Raw genomic sequence first — 6,070 nt, 5'->3', positions numbered from 1 at the left:
TGCCATGTGGGTGCTGGGATTTGAACCCAGGTCTTCTGCAAGAACAACCAGTGTTCTTAACCTCTGAGCCATCTCTCCAGGCCCCCTTTAATTTTAATTTTAATTTGTGTGTGTGTGTGTGTGTGCGTGTGTGTGTCTGTGTGAATGTATGCTACATGCTTGTGGGTGCCCACAAAGGCCAGAAGAGGGTGTCTGATTCTCTGGAGCTGGTGTTAACAGGTGGTTGTGAGCTGCCTGATATGGATGATGGTTTTGCCAAACACAGGATGAGATTAAGAGAACTATAAACAAGAATATAGTGACAGTGGAATCTAAGATACTGTAGCAGTTTCCTGCCAGGTAAGACAATCCATCTTGGAGAGAAGCTCTTAAGATGCAGGATGTTGAAAGGGAAGTAAACAATAGGATGCTTTAAAGGGAGATGAAACATTCCACCCTTCTGGGAAGCTCTGGAAACAAACCACTCAATAGTCTCAGGAAGTCCCTAAAACTGACCAGGATTACTAGGGCCCTCCTTCTCAAGCATATATAAACCCCAAGGACTATGGAGAGACACTCTAGCTGAGCTGCCTGGAAAGGATATTTTCCAATCTGTTGAGCTGCCTGCAAGTTGTCCAGGGAGCTCCAGGATTCCTGCTGTCAGGAGCTGTCACCATGCTGTGGTGGGCTTTCATGATACAGCTGTCTTTGAGTTATTTCTGCTCCTGTAAGTAACCCTTTACCCATATTCCTGTAAGTAACCCCAATTATTGGTTCACCAAGCTAGACTTTGGTGGTATCCTTACTTAGGTCTGTTGTTGGTTCTTTCTCTGGGGTGGGTAGACTATTGTTCGTGTCTCCCCGGGAACATAGTCACACAGGTGCTTTGTTCTGCTTGTCATTTTCAAATGAAAACCTTACCCCAACATTAAGGCTGAAGGTAAAGCCAGAGCTTTGCTTAGGCATTTGGCTGCCTTGTTTGGGGTACGAGTTGATGGCAGCATCAATCCTGCCCCTACGGCTTTCCATGCTTAACTTACAAAGCTCATGGTAAGTAATTCAGATTCGTTGTAATATTAATTGAGTGGGGGGGGCTGATCACTGGGGAGGCAGAATGGGAAACAGTCTCCATCTCTTGCCTTTGTTAAGGATGAGGCACTGTAGGTCAAGGACAGGCAAGCAGGATTATTTTCAATTACCCACCAAACCTGGGCATTGCGGCCCACATCTGTAATTCTAGCACTTGAGAGACTGAGGCAGGAGAATTGCTATGGATTTGAAGATGGTTTGAGCTACCTAGTGAAACCCTGTGTCAAGCAGAAAAAGGAAATCCATCAAGCTGTGTCTTTATCATCCACAGTTCTTATGATGCTCACCACCATCCTGATAATTATCCTCGTTTTCCATCTTTGAAACAGGCTCAGAAGAGTCAAGCACTGAGTTGAAGATTTGGACTTGGTCTTATCTAGTTTCCTTTCTAGCCACCAGAGAGCCCAGGCTTGGAGACAGAACCCAGTTTGGGGCCTTGACTTCCCTTACTATCAGCTGTGAGTAGAAATGGTACCACACAGGGTGTCCAGTGGGTTAAACATGGTCAGGGTCACCAATGAGAGAGCAAAGCTCTTGCCTCTGACTTGACCTTCCAGTGCCTGTGTCATTTTCCTGTTCATTTTCTCTGTAGTAAGCAGCCAGCCTGAGGCTATCTTGTTTGTGATCAGTTCTCCTGTTTAAAACTCCTGCTTCCTAAGTAAGGGCAAGGACTGGTTTCTTCCTGGCTGTGGCCTCCACATCGCTTATCACAGTTCTCAGCATACAGTAGACACTCAATAAACACTGCATCATGGACTTATCTCTTGTCATTCCCTAGAACAGGGTTTGGCAAGCTATAAGCTCAGGTCAGATCTGTCACCTGCTTTATAAAGTTATGAGTAAGAATGGTTTTTACATTTTTTGTTTATTTGATACATCATCTTTCACTGTAGCCTGAGCTGGCCTGGAATTCACTACGTAGGCCAAACTGCTCTTGAAGCCACAGTAATATGACTATTTCAAGTGCCCAGGTGCTGAAATTCCAAGTGTGAAACCACAGGTCCAGCAGATTCTTAACTGTTTAAAATTTTTTTTTTCTTTTAAATTTATTTTTATGAGTGTTACACATAACATTCATATGTAAGTGCACCTATGTTGTGCAGTGCCAGTGGAGGACAGAAGAGGGTATTGGATCCCCTAGAACTGCAGTGACAGACTGTTAGCTGCCATGTGGGAGGTGGGATTCAAACCCTGGTTTTCTGCAAGAACAGCCAGTGCTCTTAACTGCTGAGCTATCTCTCCAGCCTGGTCTTTATATATTTTTAAGTGGCTGGAAAAACCTAAGTCTTGACCTGAAAATCATGCAAAGTTTAACTTTCCATATATATATAAATTTCTGCAAATATATGGACATAAATAGTTTTATTAGAATACAGCCACACCCATTCATTTACGTATTGTACATGGATGCTTTCACACTACACTGCAGAACCGGTAGCTGCAGCAAATGGTATGAACAGCAGAGTTTGAAGTATCCACACTCTGAGACTAGTTCAGATCCCCTTCCCTTCAGGATGAGCAGAAATTGCCAAGTGCCGAGTTCCTGCTCACAATTATTCATGAACATATTTCTCTTTCCTTCAAACATTTATTTATCCAACAAATATTTGTTGAGCACTCACTTTTCCACCAATAGGGCAAGGACTTCACTCCATTTATCCCCATAGTTGAAGAAGTGTGTTTTGACCTTTGAAATTTGGCGCAGGCAGTGCAGTCAGCCTGACGCCCCTTTGCTAAGGTGATCTGTGGTGGCTCTGTACATGGAAGCCACATGCCTCCCATGCCTGAATCCACATCTTTGGATGCTCAGGGTGGACATGTAGGCAGGCTGTGGAGGCAGAAATCACTTGCTCGATCTGGGACTCACCTCTTACTCTGTAGATGGAGAAGCTTTGATCTTTGCATTTGTGCCTCTGACTTCACCGCACATTGTAAAATACATCCGCAGGAGCCCTTCTTCCTCTTCCATGCAAAGCTTCCATTTCCTCTGTCTCAGCTGGTAAAACTACATGAACTAAGCAGGGCGTGGTGGTGCACACCTTTAGTCCCAGCAGAGGCAGGCAGATCTTTGTGAGTTCAAGGCCAGCCTCGTCTACATAGTGAGTTCCAGGCCTGCTGGGGCTACAGGGAGACCCTGTCTCAAAAGACTTGAAAAAAACAAAATAAAACCAAAAAGCTACATGAACTTAAGAAGGCCAGAGGCATGAGAAATAACAGCTTAGTGGGTGCCCAGCACACTGAGGGCTCTACCTGCTTTACCACTTTTAATCTCGTCTTTACAATTTTTTCTTTGAAAGGTGAGAGCTTTCATTCTGTTTTACAGATGAAAAGACTGAAGCTCAGAGTTGAAGCTGTTTGCTCAAGGTAACTGGTCTGTAAAGCTGAAGAGACTGGAATCTAAATCCAGCCCTGTCTCCAGATTACAAACTCCTATCTACGTTGGTGACAGGTAACAGAACAAGCATATTGGCAGAGATGCCAGGAAAGAGGTGTGGGTGAAATGGGCGCTCTCTCTCTCTCTCTCTCTCTCTCTCTCTCCCCTCTCCTCCCTCTCACTCTCGCGTTCTCTCTCTCTCTCTCTCTCTCTCTCTCTCTCTCTCTCTCCCCCCTCCTCCCTCTCACTCTCGCACTCTCTCTCTGGAAATTGGTGGTCACAGATCTGATGCTTTGCAACGGTCTTAGACCGAGCATTTTCTGCTAGATCAGAAACTGGATAAGGGCTAGGGGGTGTAGCTCAGTGGTTGAGCATGCTTTCAGCATGCCTGAGGCCTGGGACTCAATCCCCTACATCAAAACAAACAGACATCTTGACATCTGACTATTCCTGATGTAATCACAAGATAATTATCCACAGGACCAGGGGCTGGAAACTAGACAGAACTCACTCAACCAGCAAGGCCTGAGGTGCCTGTGGAATGTTAATCACATTACTAGCAAAAAAGGAGTGGCAGGTAAGTTTGGGGACTGCTGAGTGAATTTTGGAGTTGTGGATTCCTGTGCCTTCGGAGAGGGAGGTACTGTGCTGTGCATAGCAGGGCTAGCCTCTGGCCTGTGCCAGCCTCTGCCCCTGCCAGGGACCACCACTTGGGATGTGTTCTAAGGACCTCAGTTTGGCTTTTGGTCTTGCTTTCCCTCTTTTCTGTTTAGTTACCAAGTCTCCAATACTTGGACGAGTGCCTACTAGACTGTGCTGGGCCACTGCTACTTCTGGACTAGCCGAGGAGGAAAGGATCAGCTGCACAAATCCATACCACGTGTCAGAAAAGACGTGGAGATATGACAAGATGACACTGGACTGTTGGTTGCTCAACAGCGATGTCTCTGTAAAAATCGAAGTATGCAGGAGTCATAAACCTTCCCCAGCTGCTCGTGTTTTATATATTAGTTTGAATAATCCTTTCTGTTATGTGGTTCAAAACACTGAGAAAGACCTTAGAACCTTTACACACGCTTACTTGGTGGTGACACACAAGCACACATTTCTGAGCCTGGATGTGGAACTGTGGCTCTGGGCTCTGGTAAAATAAACATGAGAATGTGTGGAATTTATTTGTAGTTTGCAGGAAGTAAGGTGTTATTGTTAGAGTAGTTTCCTGCCATAAAAGATTCTTTAATTTGGTTTTAAAATAGCAACTTTAGATGTTGTTTTTGACTCTGAAATCTATAGGAAATCCAAAATGATATGGTTTCTTTAAAATTTTTTGGTATAAGAATTTTCCATATTTTTCATAGATAAGTTGTTAGATGTTTCTAATTTCCTGATGGTACACATGTAATGATGCATGAATGTACCACATTTACATGTGTAGGTGGTTCTACATTAAAAATAAGGAACTTTATTTCAGTGATGAGTTAGATGCAAAGCCCCCCCTTCTGGAGTTGGGGGTGTCGCTCTGTGTTAGAGTGCTTGTCTAACACACCAGAGGCCCAGTTTAATCTTCAGCACAAATAGAGCAAAGAAAACAGTAATAAACACTACAGCCCCCAATCAGGGAGAAAACAGCAAACAGCAAACAAACAAACACAAAGCAAGGCCAAGGCAAGCCTTCAGGAGGTGTGAGGTGCGATTCTTGTGGGAAGGAAAAAAGGATTGATGCTTAAGATGGTGGGGGTTGGGGCACCCTCAAATAGAAAGGCTGTGCTCACCTTAGCCGCCATCATGAAGTGATAATAGTCTCAGGAGTCAAGCCCAGGCCTACTTTCCTCTTAAAAATTAAAATAATAACTTTGGCACAGTACTGACAGCATAAAATTCCCCAGTTAGCTGTTTACACATGCACAACTCGTGGGCATTCAGCACACTGACAATGGTGTACAGCCATCAGCATTATGGATTCCAGAATGTTCTTGTCATTCCAAAAGGAGGCCCATACCTATTAAACAATTGCTTTTTATTTTCTCCTCCTTTGGACTCTCTATCTTGAAGAATTTGTCAAGTCTGGAAATTTCACGTGTGATCTTTTGTGTCAGGCTCCTTTGGTTTACAGTATAATGAGAGTAATGCTTTAAAGGTTCAGTGATGTTATAAAACATCAGCACCTTATTCCTTTTTATAGCTGAGTAATATTCCTTTATATGGGTATAGCATGTTTTGTTTAACCTTTCATTCATTGATGATTGTTTCTGCCTTTTGTCTATTGCAAATAAAACTACTATCAACACGTATATGCATGTTTTTACTTGAATATCTGTTTTTAATTTTTTGGAATATTTACCTAGGGATTGCTGGCTTGTGTGGAAATTCTGTTTGAATAATTGAAGAACTATAAAACTGGTGTCTGCCCATCTGTCTTATCTATTTTGATACAGGGTCTCATGTAGCCCAGGCTGGCCACCAATTTATGCAGCCAAGGGTGACCTTGAACTTCTGTGTGCTGCCATGCTGATTTAATAAGGTGCTGGAGACTGAGCCCAGGGCTTTGTGTGTGCCAGGCAAGCACTCCGGCAACTGAGCTACATCTCCAACCTCTTTAATTTCTTTGAGACAGGTCTCACTATGTAG

The 6,070-nt window shown here is 43.7% G+C and overlaps 1 long non-coding RNA gene across 1 annotated transcript in view; it reads left to right on the top strand.

The window, feature by feature from the left end:
• Positions 1-5,733, top strand: part of LOC115069886 — a 49,965-nt gene extending 44,232 nt beyond the window's left edge. Inside the window, exons 2-5 of the long non-coding RNA XR_003849124.1 lie at positions 1,398-1,526; positions 3,392-3,517; positions 3,923-4,019; positions 4,216-5,733. This is a non-coding gene — a long non-coding RNA (uncharacterized LOC115069886). The remainder of the gene's footprint in view (positions 1-1,397; positions 1,527-3,391; positions 3,518-3,922; positions 4,020-4,215) is intronic.
• Positions 5,734-6,070: the final 337 nt, after the last annotated feature.

This window comes from Nannospalax galili, unplaced genomic scaffold (genome assembly GCF_000622305.1).
Source record: "Nannospalax galili isolate Female #2095 unplaced genomic scaffold, S.galili_v1.0 scaffold113, whole genome shotgun sequence".
Lineage (NCBI taxonomy): Eukaryota > Metazoa > Chordata > Mammalia > Rodentia > Spalacidae > Nannospalax > Nannospalax galili.
Note: the sequence above shows the minus strand (reverse complement) of the source record. Positions and strands in the feature narration are given on the sequence as shown.